This window comes from Rosa rugosa, chromosome 6, assembly GCF_958449725.1.
Source record: "Rosa rugosa chromosome 6, drRosRugo1.1, whole genome shotgun sequence".
NCBI lineage: Eukaryota > Viridiplantae > Streptophyta > Magnoliopsida > Rosales > Rosaceae > Rosa > Rosa rugosa.
Genome location: NC_084825.1, coordinates 21,902,927 through 21,924,108, shown reverse-complemented (window position 1 = coordinate 21,924,108; position 21,182 = coordinate 21,902,927). Strand labels below are relative to the sequence as shown.

General features: G+C 37.6%; 2 long non-coding RNA genes across 6 annotated transcripts; both read left to right on the top strand.

The window, feature by feature from the left end:
• Nucleotides 1-2,207: 2,207 nt before the first annotated feature.
• Nucleotides 2,208-5,323, top strand: LOC133718609 (uncharacterized). 5 transcript variants are annotated; one of them, XR_009850402.1, is made up of 9 exons: nucleotides 2,208-2,302; nucleotides 2,380-2,442; nucleotides 2,569-2,652; nucleotides 3,251-3,308; nucleotides 3,455-3,554; nucleotides 3,659-3,969; nucleotides 4,427-4,582; nucleotides 4,679-4,828; nucleotides 5,129-5,323. It is a non-coding gene; the product is annotated as an uncharacterized LOC133718609 (long non-coding RNA). The 5 variants fall into 5 exon arrangements; XR_009850399.1 differs by having other exon boundaries at nucleotides 3,425-3,554; XR_009850401.1 differs by having other exon boundaries at nucleotides 3,455-3,969.
• An 8,589-nt stretch (nucleotides 5,324-13,912) lies between these two features.
• On the top strand, nucleotides 13,913-20,757 carry LOC133718366 (uncharacterized). The gene is made up of 6 exons (XR_009850263.1): nucleotides 13,913-14,558; nucleotides 15,232-15,536; nucleotides 16,128-16,355; nucleotides 19,806-20,127; nucleotides 20,260-20,378; nucleotides 20,517-20,757. It is a non-coding gene; the product is annotated as an uncharacterized LOC133718366 (long non-coding RNA).
• Nucleotides 20,758-21,182: the final 425 nt, after the last annotated feature.

Sequence of the window (21,182 nt, the reverse complement as noted above, 5' to 3'; positions counted from 1 at the left end):
ATTTCTTGTTTTTATTGCATGTGAACTATAGATGGTATTAGTAGTCACTCTTGTGTAGGTGATTACGTATATATATATATATATATATATATATATTTACGTGAAATATATATTGAAAGTTATGACATTGTGTGATGTATTGAGTTGTTCGTGATAAAGAGTAGTTGAGTAAAGTGCGATAGTTGAAATGTGTAGACAAATTATATGTTAGTGTCAAGTGTTCTCATCGTGTGTCAATGATGGTGCCAAGTATTCTCATCGTGTGTCGATGATTGTGGCAAGTGTTCTCATTGTGTGTCGATGAAAGTGCCCAGTATTTTCATCGTGTGTCGATGATTGTGGCAAGTGTTCTCATCGTGTGTCGATGAAAGTGCCAAGTATTTTCATCGTGTGTCGATGATTGTGGCAAGTGTTTTCATCGTGCGTCGATGATAGTGGCAGGTGTCTTCATCGTGTGTCGATGATTATGACACGTATTATCGTAAGATTGAACCTTGGCCAAGGTGACAGGTTACGATTCAGTTAGAGCTCTAGTCTGTCTGCCATCATACTGTTTGAGGGATAACCTCAAGTTTTTATGTGTCTTTGAGTATGACATGCTGCGTGGAGGGGTTTTTATAACTATCATATACCCTTGAGTATATATTGGAAAGGGAAAGTTTAGTTGTTTGGATGGTCATGGTGAGATGTGAGTTGATTGATGTTTGAAGTGACGTTGTGCACTTCAATTTTTATACTAAGAATCACTTAAATTGATTTGTTCTTTAAAGTCGTGCAATTCCTTGTTTACTCATACGGGCTGTCAAAAGCTTACCGGGTTTGTGTTGTTGCAATCCCGGTACACTATTCAAATTGTGTAGCGGGTAATCCTACAGGTCAAGAGAATCAGGACGGAGATCGAGCTGCGTAGAGTAGCTGCAATTGTGTCAATCTGAATTGCTTTGTGAGCCGGTGAGGTGTGTTATGCTCATTTAGAGCTTTACAATATTTCTTGTGAGAGTGAATTGTAATAATTAACTCGAAGTTTACAGATTTGGAAATTTTGTGTAAGTGGTGGAGTTGTTTCTGAGAAAAGAATTCAGAACGTTTATTTGTCTAAGTTGTTTAATTCATGTTTCGGATTTTGAATTTATCATTCAAAATTCGGGGCGTGACAGATTTTCTCAGCATACCTTGAACTATCTTGGAGATTTGGCTGCTTATGGTTTGAAATTTGGTCATAGATTATAATGGATTTCTGTACAGAAGCAATTTTATTTTTATTAAATTTTGTGTCAACTTTCTGTGCATCCATTGTTCACTAGGATTGGACATTTCATATTGACTTTGTTGAAGGAATTGTTATGTTTTGATCATAGAAATTTGGCATGCTTCGTTTTATGTGTTAACTTTATAAAAATAGATAGATTTGTAGCTGTTCGTTTTCCTGGAAAAGTTTTCATTGTTCCAGCTACTTATAATTGTTATAAAGTTAACTGGCAACAATTATATCGTTTTATATTGTTTTCAGACATTCATACATATAGACAGAAAGAGATAGGGGTTTAGGCTTATATAAAATGCTCAAATGCGAGTGTGTAGCTATTACTTAGGGGTTATCAATGAAAAACTATTTCTTGAACTCATGTGGAATAGTTGTTCTTACAATGAATTGGACACGGATGAGTTTTCTTCGTTGCCTGACTGAATTGAATTGTGTTGTTGTGATATTGACATTCTTTGTTGTAAATCATAGCCACTTTTGTTTTTAATTTTAGTCAGAAAATTGAGTTTTTATAATGTGAGAAATTTGAATTAATATTATAAATATTATCATAAGCTCGCAGATAGAACATTACGGTTAATTTAATGTATTGGTGTCACTGAATCAGTTTATGATTTGTGATTGTTGTGAATAAGTTTTTTGAATTATTCTCAATGACTGTTGTTATTCCTGCTGTTGTGACCGATTAGATTTCTATCCTTTTATTTTCTGATTGTGGATTGATTGTTTTATGTGCTATGTTTATAAATGCTGGAGTTTTTGCTTAGTCACTCCTTCTGTTTGCATTCATTATTTTCTTTTTTATAGTGTTACAGTTGGTTTCATTGTTTGACCTCTTTTTGTGATGGATTCCATAACTTAATTTTATTTCTTTTGGTTGTTTAGAAACTGTAGGTTCGAAAATGAAATATACTAAGTTTGCATTTTACAGAGCTATAGTTATGTCAAATTTTTTGATCACTTTTTATTTTATTATTTTTTTCTCTGTAGATTTTGGGAACAGCGCCCTGTCAGATTTTCTAATTGCTTCAGATTCAGGTATAGATGTTAAAAGAATGTGGATTCATTTATGCTTGGTTATTGAAATTGATGATCATACTATTTCTTGCGAACAGAGTGAACATAAAGAAATGTCATTTTATTTGCTGGGTTATTTTTGGTTCTCTCAGTATATGTGAGTAAGTACCTTCTTATTCCTGCTCAATTGTCTTTCCAGTACTCCAACAAGCTTCTGCTGCAATTTTTGCACAACTTCTATGTTTTTATAACCAATTTCTGTATTAATGTTTTTATTAATTTTGCAGTTCCTCCTGAACAACTTACCTCAATTACCGATGATGCTGGGTATCACTAAATATGTTTTTACTTCAACTCTCAACTATGAAACGGTATTGTGATTGATGTATAAAAGCTATCATAGCATCATTTCACTAATACATCCCATCAGCCAAATTTTAATGAGTTTGCTTGAGTTGATTGTTAGAGAACCAGCAGATTGAAATATAGAACCAAAGTAGTTTAATGATTATTTTTCCTTCTCTCTCCATACATTTACCTTTACTGCAATCTGAGATTAATGGCATGCATAACTTTATTCAAGAAAATATATGTTAGTAGTACTGCTATAACTATTGATGATTATTATTACTTTGAGTTTCTCATTGCAAACCCTTCTTTTTATATTAAATACCAGTTTATCACTATTTCCTCAAATATTTGGTAGACTCTATATCCCAAATAGACCAGTGCAAAAAAGTAATGTTCTTTCTCATTCCTTTTCAGTTATGTGTTGATGGTTCACAGCTTACACCCTAAATTAAAAGTTGTTAGCTATTTTGTACTCAGTAAGTGAATAACCTAAATTAACCATCATATCTTGCTTATTTTGAAACTTACTCAGACTTTCAATGACACTATTTTTAAAAGTTTTAGGCTCAGCTTTCCAGGTCAGTATATTTCTGACATTTGTTGTTTGCTTTTGTACAGTATGCTGAAGGTTTTTAATCGAGCTGAGGCGTTTGACGACCATACCTCCAATACTAAGGTACATTAAGTTCATTCCTTGGTAAGTAATTCTGCGGTTCTTCAAAATTGAAACCCGAATTTCCCAACTGATTGAATTTTGATTTATTTGTTATTTTCTGATGATTGATCAAGTAGTTTGATTATGGTGGTTCTTCTTCTTCCAAGGCTTTTCCGAACCCAAAGCATTCTTGATTATGATCTGTATACTTACAAATTCGGAACAATATTGGGCTGCGATCCAAGACCCAGAGGGATGTCATTAAAGGTATACACTCTCAATTTGTTTATATGTTGTGAATTGAAGTACTCTCAGTATAAACATATTGTTCTGTTTGATCTGTTTCAATGTGAATATCAATGTTTCCATAGAAAGATCAGTTCTCGATGATCAGAGCGCCTGCGGATAGAGGTAGTAAAGGCAAGAGTCTGGGCGACAAGGTTGCTGTCATCAAGAGGTGCTCCAGCTGCGGCAAGAGCATCAACAACCGTCTTGATTTGCTACAGATAGTCGGTGATGGAGAGGCTACCCTTTTGAATGGTCTGAATCTGTTGGTTCATAGGATCTGGTCAAGGCAGCAAGTTTGCGCTCGAGAGTGAGCCAAAGAGAGCTTGCAGAGGTAGAGCCAACTGCGAAAGGGACGAAGAACTCAGAGAGAGAAGCAATCGGCCAAATTCGACAGGTACAATCTTTCTTGACCCATTTAATGTAGGCTGGATTGAGATTGTTGTTGATGAACTGGGGTGGGCAGGGTTCAGATCCATCCACCATGCCGTACATCTCATTGTTCTGGAGTACTATGGTAGTGATATCCTTCCAAAGAAGATAGTTTTCTTCTTTACACATATAAACATATTGTCAGTATAAACATATTGTTCTGTTTGATCTGTATCAATGTGAATATCAATGTACACAGTGTGTAATGCCGTTGTCTATATGAAATTTTATGCTTTGGTATTAGACAGGTTAAATTCTCATACAATTTCCGTAAGGGTCTTCAGTATTTGTTTCTCATGTTGATCTTTCTGATGTTTCTGAGTTTAATCTTGATAGGAGAACTGTTGCTATTTATTGACATTGTTACATTTTGATTAGCTCACCTTAAAATAACTTAATGATATGAATACCCTTCCTAGCAGCTAAAGTCTGGTATGTCATGGTTTGAGATCGAGAATTTCCTTTCTAAGGACTTATTCCTGGATCGGTAGCAGCATTGATCTTATTGCACGTTTTCAAGGCTACTTCCAATGGAGCAGTTCATCAAAATTGTAAAATTTCAATACTCATTCTGCAAGGTTTTAATAACATTCATCTAAGTATTTCCTAATGATTCAGCTTTTTGAGATTTCATTTCTGTCTTCTTAATTTCACCCTGCATCTGAATTTTCCAGGATACTAAGAAAGGATACTTTATCCTTTTACAAGGAAGGCTCCAATTCAGTTTCTGCTTTCAAGCTTGAGACGTGTTGCTCTCTAACGTTAGCTCTCATCGAAACTTTCCACAATTCACATGGAATATTGCAGCTTGGGCAGACAACGATGTTAGTAGTACCTCCATTATTGATCTATCATGTACTATTTTTTTAATCTATTTAGCAGTCTTGATAAAAAAAAAAATCTGTAGTTCAATTTTTCAAGTGTAATGCAGGTATTAGAATATACTGAGTAAATTGATCACAGTAGGCTTAGTTGATGATAAACTGCCTAGAATATTATTTATCGGTAATAAAAATACCCGCAGCAAAGCGCGGGCTGTCTATCTAGTAAATATACATTTACAGTTCATCATACTCTTCTGATTCACATTTTCTACAAGTCTAATTCTCTGGTTGATTATCCAGGTTTGACTAATCTGTGAATGTCAAGCAGCTTGAGAACATATTGTGATCCATGTCAACTTCCACTATCGGATAGCCTATCCGCAGCAAAGCGCGGGCACGCTTTCTAGTTTTCTTTTGTTCTTTGGTTGATGATAAGTGTTGTTCAATTGATCAAACATGTTTATCAGCTATATATGTATTTGAATCTGGTATTCATGTTTTGGTGCATTTTGTATAAAATTTATTATTTGGCTTCTTCTGCTCCAAAGATAAAAATCTGGTATGCAAAATTGCATGCCAGGTTTTTTTTTATCAATGATATGCACTTTGCGACGGCATTGTTGCCGTCGCCAAAGACCTGACAGCAAAATTGTAGATGGCGTAGCCATTGCTCTTTGCGACGGCATAAATACCGTCGCCAAAATTCATGCGACAGCGTAATTGCCGTCGCAAATAGCAATGGCGACGCCACCAACGACATCGGCGACATTGCCGTCGCCTAGCCGTCGCCGTTGGTCTTTTGCGACGGCAATTTGGCTTTCGGCGACGGCATTGCGCCGTGGCAAATTGAATTTTTTTTTGTAGTGAGGTGTGTGGAAATGTGTTCCTTGTGGAATTCTATGAGTTCTTGATGCTTCTTGCATATGTGGTAATTGTTGGTTGTTTCTTTGAGTTAAAAAGAAGTGAAATTTAATGAAATCAACCCTCCTTTCTTGTTTACTCATACGAGCTTTAAAGATTGCTTTAAAGCTTACCGGGTTTTGTGTTGTTGCAATCCCGGTACACTATTCAAACTGTGTAGCGGGTACTACTACAGGTCAGGAGAATCAGGAAGGTGATCGAGCTGCGTAGAGTAGCTGCAAGTGTGTTATTCTGATTTTCTATTGTGAGGTTTGTTATGCTCATTTAGAGCTTTACAATTTTACTTGTGAGAGTGAATTTGTAATAATAAACTCGAGGTCTTCGAGACTTTATATTTGAGTGGCCAGTGGTGTGTTTGTTCTGAGAAAAAAATTCAGAACGTTTATTTGATTTAGTTGTTAAATTCATGTTTCGGATTTGGATCCTTTATTCAAAATTCGGGGCGTGACAGTTTGGTATCAGAGCGTAAGGTACATATTTGGTGATAATCAGTACTCCCCGAGTGATGGCCCGTCTGCAGCGGATCCCCATCATATACTCTTCGGTACTGGTATAATCATTGGGTATGTCTTAGTATGGGGTCTAGACAGCGTGTATGTCTGTAGGACGGTAGAGTTGTCTTCTAAGTTCGTATTAGAATAAGTTTAGTTTCCGCAGGTTGTAATCTTCGAGGAATGGAAACCTCCTGATTTAACTCTAATGAGTCGGTGAGGATTGTTTATGGAAATGAGTTTCTTTTGTACGTAGAAGTGTTTGGTTGAAGGCATGATGTTGACCTATGCATGTACCCAGGTTGGATACGAGTATAAATTGATAGAGATTTTTCCTTCTTAAGTTGGATATACAGATGTTTTTGGATGGGATGTACGTATCAAGGATTAAATATCTTGTTTTGTAATGAGATGTCCTTGTGGAGTTTGTTAGTAGGGTTGAGGTTAGGGAAGAAATTATTGTGGTTACTTCTTCCTTGTGCTTGTAAGTTGTTAAGCAGGGTTTAAGGTGCGAGACAAGAATTTTATTTTGTGCTCGATGGTTAGAGATGAGAGACCATTGTTTTGGGTTGTCGTTGAGTACTATAATTCCTTCAGAATCAGGATTGTTGGTAGAATTGGAATTAGTAGTAGTTTTGGTGATTCGGAATTTGAATTGAGTTCGCGAGATGTGTCTTATATACATGGTTGATGTTGCTTGCATCATTTTGGAACGATACGTTACGATTCACAAGGAAAACTGGATTTGAAATTTATTCATTTGAACACCATGGGTTGATGACCTGACCGTGACTTGTGAATATAGTTTTGTTCAAGTGAATGAAATTGAATTTTGTGGCCTTTGTGTGGTGAACTAGTTTTCTTAAGTTTTGGATCATAGTATGGAGATGGACTGCAGTGAATTTGAAGTTGTTGTGTGTTTTAAGTTTAAGTAGGCGGGACACTTAAAGTTTTGCAATGGAGTTGATTTTGGTGTAATTAATTGGGAGAGTTAGAATCAGTTCTTGTGAAGGATGTTGGATGAGAGTGTGTGCCTTTGGTGATTGATTTTAGGTGATATAGTTAAACGCAATTTCTGATATTGATTTTAGTGACTTTGTTAGGTATCCATAGTGGTTCAAGTGAATTACTATGTGATATGGAGTTTGATTCGATTTCTGAATCGCTAAATGTTAGGGATTGAATTGTGGTGAGTTTTTGTTGAAGCAATTGATAGATGGAATTATCGAGATTCTATAAGAGTTCTAAGAGTAACTCTAAAGACGTGGGTTTTTCCTAGCTAACTCAGGATGTGTTTAGCTTTATAAATCCCTAATCCTATCGATGAAATTGTTTGTGTTTGGTTTGACTCAGAGGATACTAGCTAGACCTCTATGCGACTTAATTGATTGTTGGATTCTTTTTGAGTGATTGTTTTTATTGCATCATTATGAAAGATGTGTGCAGTAGAGTTGTTTATGGTTTTGAAAATAGTATTGGGTGACCAAGGTTCAATCCTTGGTGTTGTTGTTGGTTAAACAAAAAAAAGAAAAGAAAACATGCACACCATCTTATTGATTTATTATTACAAAAAGGAAATTGGAACTACGCTATACTAAGCCTAATTAGTAGCTCCGGATGGGTTGAGGCTGAGCTCAAGAGAAACTGGAGATCCACGGTTGTAACCGCCTGAGCCACCGAAATAGTAATCATATGCGCTACCTTCCTCGGAAGTAGTCTTCGGGTTACCATAGACGTCCTCGCCGTGCACGGGGAACAGAGGAAGAGTTTCAAACTCCTGGCGAACTCCTCCTCGTTGTTCCATGGAAGATTGTCCTCCTGTTGTGCCAAAAGAGTTGTACTGGTATTAGTATTGAAGGGTGAGGAAGATTATGAAACAAAATTTAAGTAAATAAATCCTTCATTACCAGTAGAAGTAGTGGAACCAAAATTGAGATCAATGGATCCACCAGCACCAGTAGAACTAGTGGACCCAAAATTGATGTCAATGGATCCACCAGCTGGCCCAAAATTGATGTCGATGGATCCACCAGCACCAGTAGAACCAGTGGACCCAAAATTGAGATCAATGGATCCACCAGTACCAGGAGAACTAGTTCCCATGGGCACTTGAGCAGCCTGATTGCACCTCTTCATCTGCTTCTCTCGAGCCCTGACGTTCTGGAACCAAAAGTAAATGTTCTTGCCCTCAACCTGTCCATACTGGTTCAGCTGGAGACAGATCTCGTGAATGTGCTCTGTAGTTGGGCACTTAACTCCCCTGTCGTAGTAAAGATCCTTGAGGATTCTTATTTGATCTGGAGTAGGAATCCACCTGGTACGGCTTCGCCAGAAATCCGTGTTGGCACTACTCCCGGCTGCTTGGTTGTTTCCTCCATCCTCGATTTGTTGCTGGGTTTGTAGCTCCATTAGTTGCAGAGTTCGTGGTTCCATGGTGATGAGTTGCGAGGAAGTGTAAATTGAAGAACGAAGTTGTTGAGTGTTTGTGGGAGATTGACCTTAGAAGGATTAAGGTCGATGAAGGGCCGGTGTTGGAGATCTGAAAGTTCAGAGGAAAGAAGAGATCGAATCTTCAAATGGAAGAAAAGATCTGAGAAAGAAGGATATATTGAAGATTTGGAGGAAAAGATTGAAGATCTGCGAGTGAAAAACTGGGGATTTGAGAAGAGAAAGGCTGAAGAGTTGAGAGAGAAAGGCTTGAGCTCGGAAGAAAATTTCTTTTCCTTTGGAGTGAACAGTCGCGTCTCCAGAATGCACCTATTTATAGAACAAGGTGAGCAGATCTCCACCGTTGGATGAACGATCTCAGAATTTGAATCCACGCGTTGGATTAAAGTCGCCCCGAAACCCGGAAAAGCTGTTGGCGCGTGTTGAGCGTGTAAGGGGACAGGCCGAATCTCGAGGCGCTGTGGCAGACAGCTTTAGCCGAAAGTGATTCTGATTGCCTTAAATCACGGAAGGGATAAGCCGTGGCAGGTGAGCCGTACGTGGGCTTGTCTCGGATCAAGGCCCTCACTGTAGTTGTGGGTGGAGGCCCAATGGGCTGAACTTCTGAAATAGTTTTGGGTGAAATCATTGGGCCAAATTTCTGAATAGTTTTGGGATGAAATTCATGGGCCGGATTTCTGCAACAGTTTTGGGTGTTTTGGGCCGGATTGTTGAAACAATTTGAAACAGCTTGGTTTAAATAAAAGGAATGGTATAGTTATCATCGAGAGCAGCTTGTGCTCGAGTGGTTGAGAGCGAGATTCATGTGCAAGAGGTCTGAGGTTCGAACCTCGCCTCTTGTTTATTTTTATTATGTTCGTTTATGACATAATAAGTATAACATTTGTACACATTATATTAAGCACAGCTTGTGCTCCAGTGGTTGGGGGGCAAAGCCTTTGTGCAGCAGGTTAAGGTTTCGAACCTTGCCACCCCTTTTATTTTATTTATGTCGCTTATGACATAATAAATATAACACGTGAGCATATATTATTGGAAGCAGCTCTTGCTTCAGTGGTTGGGAGCAAAACTTTTGTGTTCGAGGTCAGGAGTTCGACCCTTGCCTCTTACATTTATTTTTGGATCTTGTATACGCTCAGTATACGGACGTATTTTTATACATAGAACCGTAGCTTTGTATATTTCAACGGTATGGTATCTGTAGATTTCTACAGTATTGGTAAAGTTGGAGATAGTATAGTCAAGCGTGGTAGTTGAAGTAAGAATTGTGGTGATCAAGTTGATGCTTGGTTAGTGTTCTGAAAACTTTAATCGGGAGAAATGGACTCACGATTAAATTTCGGGACAAAATTTCTTTAAGGAGGGTAGATTGTAATACCCCGAAAATTCAAGTTAATTTCCGATGACATTTTGGAAATGATTTTGTGGTCATGGGAGAAAGTACGAAGCTCGGAGGAGTGGTGGAATTAGTTCAAACAAGTTTTATTCGAAAACGAACGTTATTTAGGGGCTCTCGAAAGTTGACTTTTTATACGTTCAAAATTTGGGAAAACTTCCTTCGTGAAAGTTATAGAGCGCGTCGATACGAGTTCGTGGACATGTGGAATGCTAGAATCGGAGTTCGTATGAAAAAGTTATGGGCTTCGGAAAAACCTTCCAATTTGGTATAAAGCTTCAATTTTTGGAAATTTCCAAAAATAAAAAAAATCAGTTTCCAATTTTGGAAACCGGAGTCTCCCTCCCTCTCTCGGCCGGAAATCGCCTCCAATTTCTCCGGGTGATTTCTCCCTCAGGCGAGCTTTTGACGTGAAACAAAGCCCAGATCAGTTCGCCTCCTCCCCAAGAGTGGACTGGTGGTCTCCCTTCCTCCCCAAACGGCGGCTACGCGGCGGAGGACCTCGAAACCGATTTGAGTTCGATTTTGAGTCAACGCCGATATCTTGAGTTTCCGACCACCTTTCTTTGTGATCCTTGGCTTGATGAACTCGCCTTGAGTTTCTGAACCAGTCTCTAGAAGGAATAGAAGCGAGTGGTGGACGTTTTCACGCTGATCGGAGCTCACGCCGGATTCTGGAAAAATTCCGGCCACCATGACTGAGTTTGGTAATTTTCGACCTCTTCTTGACGTTTTCTGTTAGCAAGCCTTTAGAGTTTTTTGTTAAGCATGATAAGATGAAGAGGAGCAGCCCGGCCCCGACACCATTGGTGGTGGTCGGCGGCGGCTCTGCCACTAACTCCGGCGGCCCTTTCCGGCCACCTCCGGGGATCAAAAATATGGTTTCTGTACATTTTCAGATTCTATATTTCAATACGATCATTTTGATATATTATACGCAATTTTTGGATATCGTATGATGAAGTTATGAATTTTTAAGTTTCGATCGATTTCGATCGTTAGATTTGTGATATGTGAAGTTAGGACCGTCAGATGGACTTGTAGTTTTGATATGTTGATCTTATGACTGTCCCAGTGGCTTTGTGTGGTCATGGGCGAAGATCCGACCGTTGGATCTTCGTATAAATGCAAAACAGTGATTAGGGAGGCGATTCGTGAGAATCCGTCCGTCGGATTTTCGTATAAATTTGTGAAGATGTTAGTAAGGACGATTCAGGAAGATCCGACCGTTGGATCTTCGTGATGATTTTTGGAGGGTGATCCTAAAGGCGATCCGTGAGGATCCGACCGTTGGATCATCATTTAATTTCGATCCGACCGTTGGATTGTCGTTGAGTATGTTTTTGAGTTATTGGCTAAAATAAGGTCATGTGTGATTAGGTGATTGACGGTCTCCCTTGGGTGAACGATTTCGGTGTGTATTGTGTTGAATTGAAGACGCAGCGGGAATATCGAGGTGAGTAAACCTCACATGGTTCTTATTACGAACCAAAATTACCTTACTTAAATCGTAATGGATTGAAAATGTTTGACGAAAATGAATATTTGTTTTAAAATACATGGGCTCGATCTTCTACGATCCATAGGTAGGTAAAAGGTATTTTAAACTAGGGCCCTTTAAACTATAAAAGTGAATTTCTCGGTTTTCACTATGTGTGGTTTATAATTGGTATTAGTGGTCATCCCTGAGCGGATGATTACGTATATATATATTTACGTGGAATATATATATTGGTTGACGTGTGATTGGTGTGTTGATATGATTGAGAATGGATTGGTGATTTTGGAGTTGTATTTTGAGTACATATTTACACAATAATAGTACGTATCATGGAATTATTGATCATATTGTGTGAAAGAATATAGTTGTACTCGATTTTGGATTTAGGGTCGATGTAGTGACCAGTATGAGGGTATAGGATGCTCTAATCAGTGATGATGGACTACAATACGGTTAGAGCTCTAGTCTGTCAGTCACTGTGTTTGTATAAATACGCTTTCGGGGTTTTAAGAAGAAAGATGTGAGTTTAGATCCCGTATTAATCATTGGTGATTTAGAGTTGGTGATTTTAGTGACTGATTTTGGGAGTACCCGTGTGGTGACATGTGGGAGTACCTGTGTGGTGAAATACTCCCCGTGTGGTGATATGTGGGAGTACCTGTGTGGTGAAATACTCCCCGTGTGGTGACATGTGGGAGTACCTGTGTGGTGATATACTCCCCGTGTGGTGATAATTGTAGACCAAAGTGGTGTAATCCAAAGTGGTGAAATAGGTGGTGAGAGAATTGTAGACCAAAGTGGTGTAATCCAAAGTGGTGAAATAGGTGGTGAGAGAATTGTAGACCAAAGTGGTGGAATAGGTGGTGAGAGAATTGTAGACCAAAGTGGTGTAATCCAAAGTGGTGAAATAGGTGGTGAGAGAATTGTAGGGCCAAAGTGGCGATAATGTGGATAGAGGTGTGTGGAAATGTGTTCCTTGTGGAATTCTATGAGTTCTTGATGCTTCTTGCATATGTGGTAATTGTTGGTTGTTTCTTTGAGTTAAAAAGAAGTGAAATTTAATGAAATCAACCCTCCTTTCTTGTTTACTCATACGAGCTTTAAAGATTGCTTTAAAGCTTACCGGGTTTTGTGTTGTTGCAATCCCGGTACACTATTCAAACTGTGTAGCAGGTACTACTACAGGTCAGGAGAATCAGGAAGGTGATCGAGCTGCGTAGAGTAGCTGCAAGTGTGTTATTCTGATTTTCTATTGTGAGGTTTGTTATGCTCATTTAGAGCTTTACAAATTTACTTGTGAGAGTGAATTTGTAATAATAAACTCGAGGTCTTCGAGACTTTATATTTGAGTGGCGAGTGGTGTGTTTGTTCTGAGAAAAAAATTCAGAACGTTTATTTTATTTAGTTGTTAAATTCATGTTTCGGATTTGAATCCTTTATTCAAAATTCGGGGCGTGACAATTCCAGAATAATATATTTTTCACTTCAGTTTTTATATCCCTATTAATTAGTGGATTGCTGAATTTCCACTTTTATGTGGTTATGGATATCACAAGTCTAACATATACATATAAGATTAGATTAGCAGCTGAATGACATTTCATCTCACAATCACTTATACTTGCTTTATTATGCTAAAAAAAAAAAAAAGGGATCTTTAGATACAACCTTGATCTGAGGCATATTTTTCATGTACATATTGTTATTATTAAGTTTTTGTTTAAATACTTGCTAATTAGTTTTTTTTCGCTTCATAAACTTTTTGAATCCATTTGACTTTATTTTTTGTTCATGTCTCTGTAAATGTGAATCAGCTTACAAATAAACAAAGAACAAACAACAATTAATATAAATTTCAAACAACAGTGCAATAAAATTTGCTACAAATAATGTCTGTTGCATTTGTTCTCTGAATGAAAAACTAAACTTCAAAGTCTGAAATATTTTTTTCCATTTTGGATCATTGTTTGCAGCTCTCTTTATTCTCTGTAGCTTTTATACTTTTTTTTTGTTTTTGTTTTCTTCTCTTAGCAAACTGCAGCTCTTTAATTTGGATTGATACTTTCCCAATAATTTGTTCAAATCAAATTTGATGCCATGTTTTTTGTTTGTTTACATTTGAGCACAGGTTGTCAGATTAATTTCATTGAGTAAACAACGAAATCTCCTTTGAGCATGTTCATCTATTGGTTAAATCTATGAAAATTTCTCTTTGGCAGTTTATAGTTTATCATTTAAAAACAAACCGTCATAAACAAAACTAAGCAAAACATAAACTGCATTACTAGGCTCACTCTTTTTCATTAAATAAATTGTTAGTCTGAAATAGAAATCCAACACACTAATTCACAAAAACAAACTTGGCATAGATACCAGTCTTTGTATACAGAGTATACAATCTTTCATTTGGATTGTTAGATTTCTATTCATAAAATCAATATAATGTAATCAATGCTTATTTTTTTGTTCATATCGGTATAGTAATTTCATTCAATTGATTATCTGTTTGCATGCTACTATTTGAGTAGTTCAGTATAGGTTAATCTGTAAATTTTGACAAAAACAATTCGTATTCATTGTTTTTCTTAGTTGGTTTACATAAAAATTGTACTATGTGATGTCATAAGATCAATCGTATTAAATTTCAGTTATCCCAATAACATACAACAGTAATTTCTGCAGCAAAGCGCGGGCACACATTCTAGTTCAAGCCGAAATTCGGTATACCGATTTGTCGGTAACCACCGGCGGCGGCTCGGTTTCGGTTGCAGATTTGAGAAACCGACCAACATCGGTCGGTACCCGGTTGACGGAATTTGTCGTCAGTTTTCTACCGAATCCACGCGTACAGTATTTTATAGCTCCTGAAGCAAACCTATTTCTCTCCGCCTCTCCCTCCCGAGTCTGCGTTTGCGGATCTGAATAGGCCCGAACTGTTCGGCAAGCATTTCGTGGTGTTTGTTAACCTTCAAAGTATGGGTGTTTCTTTGATTGTCGGCTATCTCGGGTTAAGTGTTTCTTGATGGGTAATTTGATGTTCAATTGGGGGATAATGTAATTTGGTTGAATATGGTTCTAATTTTTGAATCCAGTGTTCTGTTTACTAATTTTGGAATTCTGTTCTTGTTAATTTGAATTCTTGCGCTCATATAGCTTTGGTTATAACTATGACTTGTCACTGGAATTTCCTTCTGATCAAATTCTTTTATCCTTCTCTTGTTCATTTTGCTTTAACCCGCTACTTAATTAACTGATTGAGGTGAAAACCTCCGAATGTGTATGCACTCAAAATTTAATTTTAATCAACTTGTCTTACTGTTCTAGTGCCTTGATCATAAAATTGGGTTTGTGCAATTTAATTAATTTGTTGTAGGACAAGTTCGTTTCTTGATATTGTATGATACCGGATTACCAAGTTAAAAAACATGTACATATCATCGAGTTTCCACTCAAAAAAAAATTTACATTGATGTTAAGCTTGACTGAGTTTTAATTTGTATTTCTTCCATCTTTCTAGATATAGATTTCATACTGTTTTCTCAAGCATCTGTATTTCGTTTTTGATCTGGGAATTCTGGTGTTTATGTTTAATTGTGAGCAGTTTAAAAAGTCATTCTTTACCGGCGTTTGCATTTAAATTTTGCAGATGTTTCCACGCAACTGGGGAAAGACGAAACACGAGGACAGGCAGAAAGTTCCAAAGGCTGCCGAATTTATGTCTTTATCTGAGGCTTCTAATAGGAGGGGACAAGGATCACGAAGTAGGCCTGTAGTTAATTCACCGATTGTAGATGCTTTGAGAACAGCGCAGGTCGTTAATCCATTGTTAATTCCCTATGAAGGTATCCCCCATGATGTATGGATACAAACTACGGGGTCAGCTTCCGTTTGGATTACGAAGCCTAATAGAACTGCTAACAGGATCCGAGATATTCACCGGCGCTTTATTAGGTAAATCTGCTTACATATTAAATATTTCTTTTAATTATTTTTTGACAAATTTTATTTCTCATATTTGAATTAATTAATTTTCTTTGATACTGGTGGACTGATCCAAACCAAGAGGATGGGCCTGAGTGATCTCTTTGGTGACCCTATTGGGCTCAAGTTTTGGGCTAGGGTTTTGGCCTTAGTGCATTATCTAGGATAGTATTTATTACTTTCAATAAGTCCCTATTTTCAGGGACAGTCTAGGTACTTTTGTGCACTTAGGTTTGGCATTTGGTCTGGTCTAGTCGACTTAATTCTCAGTGGATCTAGGTGTACACCAATTGAGGTCTCTAGGCAGCTAGGTTTATTGGTTAAAGAGTTAGGTTGGAAGGGCCGGATCTTTCTAGCGCCTCCGGCGTAGTACCAAAGGGGGATTCCCGCTATGTCTACGTATTGATTGTACAATGAGTGGGTCTATGTTTCTATGTACCGTTGTGGGTACTACCATTATCTTCTTGTCTGTAAATGGCAGCGGAAGGGTATGTAATGGCCTATTCTGGCTTTTGATGAATATATATTCGCCTACTGGCTCCATTATCAAAAAAAAAAAAGGCAAACGATTCGGTCATTTCATGGTTATTACAAAATGGGAAGACAAACTGGGCGAGTGGGAAAAATTCGAATATTTGCGAATTCTGTTGAAGTAGATTTCATTCCCGCCACTGAATCAGATCCGGAATTGAAAGTGGCACTTTTAGCATTCTTGAAGAGCATATTGGGAGATGATAATTTAAACGAGGAGTTACAACACTTTTATAATATGATTCAAGAATCTACTGAGTAAGAATAAGTCACAAACCCTCTTTTCTCAATTACATGCAATTTTCCTTTCTTGAGGTCGGATGTGCCGTAATTCTTTTAGATTTGGTCTTTAGAAGGAGGATTATAATGCATAGAATAAAATGTCTACAAAATTATGACTCTCCTATTATTTACCAGAGCTGAACACACACATCCCCATCATGTTTTGCTGTTGCAGCTTCCAACATGTAGTATGGTTTTGTGTTTCTACTATTAATTTAGGCTTATTGACCAAAAAAACTATTAATTTAGGCTGTTGCATATGTGTAGACAATACTTTACTTATGAAGCCATAATTGATGCCCTCCTAGCATGTGTTATCATAATAACAGTAGCATTTTGGACTGCAAATCGTAAAACAGAGGGAAAAAAAAAGGAATAGATATTTCTTTGCTTTGAACCTTGGAGGTAGTACTAGTGCTTATAACTAGATATAAATGGCAGCTTCAAGTCTAAACACAGTGCATAGGCCCCATTGGTTTAATATAATTAGGGAGAGGAGGGATTTGCAGGTTTTGTTATTAGACGTTCAATGGAACTAGTTGCTAAATTCTGTCTGGATTTTGCAGATATATGATCTTCATCATCAAATTGTTGCACGTTTTGCTATTATATGTTCAATGCAACCACTCTATTAATGAACTTGTCACGCCCCGGGTTTTGAATAACAAATTCAAATCCGAAGCATGAATTATACAATTTAATAGAATAAACGTTCTGAATTTTTTTTTTCCATAAACAACAACACCACTCGCCACTCAAATATAAAATCTCGAAAACCTCGAGTTCATTATTACAATTCACTCTTACAAAGTAAAATTGTAAAGCCCTAAATGAGCATAACATACTTCACTACAGAAAATCAGAGTATCACAAAGCAGCTACTCTACGCAGTTCGATCACCTTCCTGGTTCTCCTGTCCTGTAGGATTTCCCGCTACACCATTTGAATTTAATAGTGCACCGGGAATTGGCAACAACACAAAACCCGGTAAGCTTTAAAGCAATCTTTAAAGCTCGTATGAGTAAACAAGAAAGGAGGGTTGATTTTATTAAATTTCACTTCTTTTTAACTCAAAGAAACAACCAACAATTACCACATATGCAAGAAGCATCAAGAACTCATAGAAATCCACAAGGAACACATTTCCACACACCTCTATCCACATTATCGCCACTTTGGCCCTACAATTCTCTCACCACCTATTTCACCACTTTGGATTACACCACTTTGGTCTACAATTCTCTCACCACCTATTTCACCACTTTGGATTACACCACTTTGGTCTACAATTCTCTCACCACCTATTTCACCACTTTGGATTACACCACTTTGGTTCTACAATTATCACCACTTTAGTCTAACAATTATCACCACTTTGGTCTAACAATTATCACCACTTTGGTCTAACAAATATCATATCAACCAAGTTATCACGATTCCACACACACCTCAATGTCACACCATTCCATATATAATCATGTAAATATATATATACGTAATCATCCACTCAGGAATAACTACTAATACCAACTATAGTTCAAGACTTCAATTATAAGAATCGTGAAATTCATTTGTATAAATAAAATCATTTTACTTACCTATGGACCGTAGTTGATCAAGTCCATATGATTTAAAACAAATATTTATTCCATAAATATTTCCACACAATTGCGACAATAAATCAATTAAATTTACTCGGTTCGTAATATGAACCAAGTGAGGTTTACTCACCTCTAATCCCGCTGCGTCTTCTTAACAGCTCAAAATACGATTCACAATCGTCCGCCAACTCAAACCGTCAATCACCTAACCAAATACGATATTTATCTTAGCGCACAAATCATAAAACACACTTATACGAAGATCCAGCGGTCGGATCTTCACCCATGACCACACAAACATTGGGACAGTCCTACGATCAACATATCAAAACTATAATTCCATCGGGCGGTCCGATCTTCACAGATCACAAATTGAACGATCGAAATCGATCGAAATCGTAAAATTCATAACTTAAACATACGATCTCTAAAAATTATGAATTATATCTGCAAACGATCGTATCGACACGTAGAACACAAAAATGGACAGAAACTGTCCTTAAGGTGGCCGGAGGTCGCCGGAAACCACCATCACAGTGGCGGCGCCGCCACCCATCCAAAGTCAAAATTTGACAAAACTCCCAACATCAAAGTCCTTCATCTCAACTCCAATTTCACTTTTCGTAACTACACCAAAGTCAGATTATAAGCCAAAAGAGTCGAATTTCACCTCACAACATTTTCAGATCGGATGAACCCTAGTTTCCAAATCGTGCGAATTCGATCACCACAGCTCGATTTGATGCAACCCACCTTAGGATAAATGATCTACATCCTCAGGAGTGCAGAATCCCTTCAAGAAAAACGGCAAAAGGTGACCGGAGGAGGGAGAACAATAGTGGCGAAGTGAGGCGATTTCCAACTCGGCTGCACCATGTTCTTCGACTTGCAGAGACCACCACGATGGTTATTTCCCATCGATGTCTTCTTGAAAGTTTTAAAGGACTTCAGGGCGAACGAATTTGCTTTTGGAAGCAAGTCGATTAGAGGTCTGTGGAGGGAGATATGGCCGGACAAAGGAGAGCCCAGAAAACGGTGGGGGAAGAGCGATTTTGTCGTTGGCAGTCCCACTTCTCGGTCTCGATTCTTCTTCTCCAGCTCGTTTCAAGTTCGATTGGTTGCCCAGACTTCATGTATAGACCAAGGCGAGCAAAAGCCCTCCAAGAACTCGGCCAAAGGTGGCCGGAGTTGGGAGAACGATGGAGGCGAAAGGAGGAGGCGCGGCTGGGCTCGAGAGAGAACTGGGGAGGGATTTCTGGAATTCTGGAAATTCTGTCCTTGTTTGCAATTTCCGGAAATAGAAATGTATTTATACCAAAATGGAAATATCTTCAAAAATCCATAACTAATTCACACGAACTCCGATTTTCGCGTTCTACATATGCACGAGTTCGTATCGACAAGCTCTACGACTTTCATGAAGGAAATTTTCCCAAATTCCGTAAGCATAAAAAGTCAACTTTTCACGAGCCCCTAAATTACGTTCGTTTTCGAATAAAACTTGTTTGAACTAATTCCACCACTCCTCCGAGCTTCGTACTTTCTCCCATGACCACAAAATCATTTCCAAAATGTCATCGGAAATTAACTTGAATTTTCGGGGTATTACAGAACTCGAACATGATTTCAAATTGTTCGTCAACATAAAATGCATAAGGAACTAGACATTCAACTTATTTATAGTTGTTTCACATGCATATTTTTGGATTTTTGACATGCACCTTTTCTTTTCACTTTATCCCATAACCATGAGTATTGAATTCTTATATCATCTAGTGTAATTGTTTAATAAGCTCATATTTTTATATGTGTATTTATTTTGAAGGGTTAATTTTTGGCTGCTGGAATATCATCCGATACTAATGAGTATCAGGGAGCGATATTATCTTCCTACTGATTGTTGGTTAGGGCTTTAGGAGATTGAAGATTGGGAAGCAAAATTTTATAATCATGTGACGCTGGTTATTGGCAGTGCAGATTGTGCCATTAAAAATAAAATCTACCGGCCCCGTCACGAAGATTTCGTAACTGTTTACAATGCTAACAATAACAGAAATCCTGACAAAGGTTTTCATGAAGATTATGTGGGACTTTTAAGATTTGTAAGAGCTCTGGTGTTTCATGGTGCTGATCCAGGGAGAGATTTGGTATGTACGTTTATATTATTTTCGTTGCCTTTTGAATTTATCTTATTTTAATAATATATCTTTATTTATATAGTTTTTTTTTTAATTAATTAATTAATTAATTAATTAATTTTTTTTTTTTTTTTTTTGCAGCCGTGGGAGGATGTAGAGCGAGAATTAAGCAACAGATTTCCTCAGATGCTGATCCAATTATTTGGATTCTTATTCAAGACAATGTCTGAAAATGATCTCTCTTTCTTAGTTGACCGAAGGTAAGTTGATTTCTTAGTTTGATCGCTTGTTTACTATCTAGGTTCTGGGATTTTATTTTTATATTTTTATATTTTGATAATGTTTATTATTATTTTTTATTTAATAATGTTGATTAGTTATTTGTTGGTTAATTGCAGGTCTTCGGTTTCTGGTGATGATTGAGAAAGAGAGATAATAGGACTATGCCCTTCGAGGTTTAGACACTGGGCCATGAAACTAAATTTATGAAGTGGAGGGATAAATTTAAACTTATATTTGAAACTTTGAACATATTTATTTTATATTGTATTTTATGAACTTTCTTATTTTTCTTTGAAAACTATGTAAAATTTAAGGTGTGATGGATATTTGATTCGGAAGTAAAAAGATGAAATATGTTATTTTGAGTAAGAAAATTTTGTTGAGCTTGCCTCGGAATTGAAAGTGAAATTGGGCCTTGGAGCTAACTTTCTTCATTCTGACTAGAGGAAACAAATTTTCAGCTTAATAGTTGTTGGTTTGTTACCAACTACGATTGCCTAGGTGCAAAATCCCAAATACAAAATATTTGGCGAAAGCACACTGCCAACCACTTTTTTATCTAATCATCCCGTAGATAAAAAAGTCGTCGTCGTCGGACGGGCTGTCGTCGATTCGCTGCTCTCTTAGCCTGGTGTGGTGTTCGAGATCTGATTGATAGGTTCATGGATCTAAACTGGATGTTGTGCGTTTCTGGGGCGGCATGGCGTGGTTGCATCAGATCGGTTCGAGGTGGGCGTGCTTTGGTGGTTGCATCAGATCGGTTCGAGGTGGGGGGTGGAGTC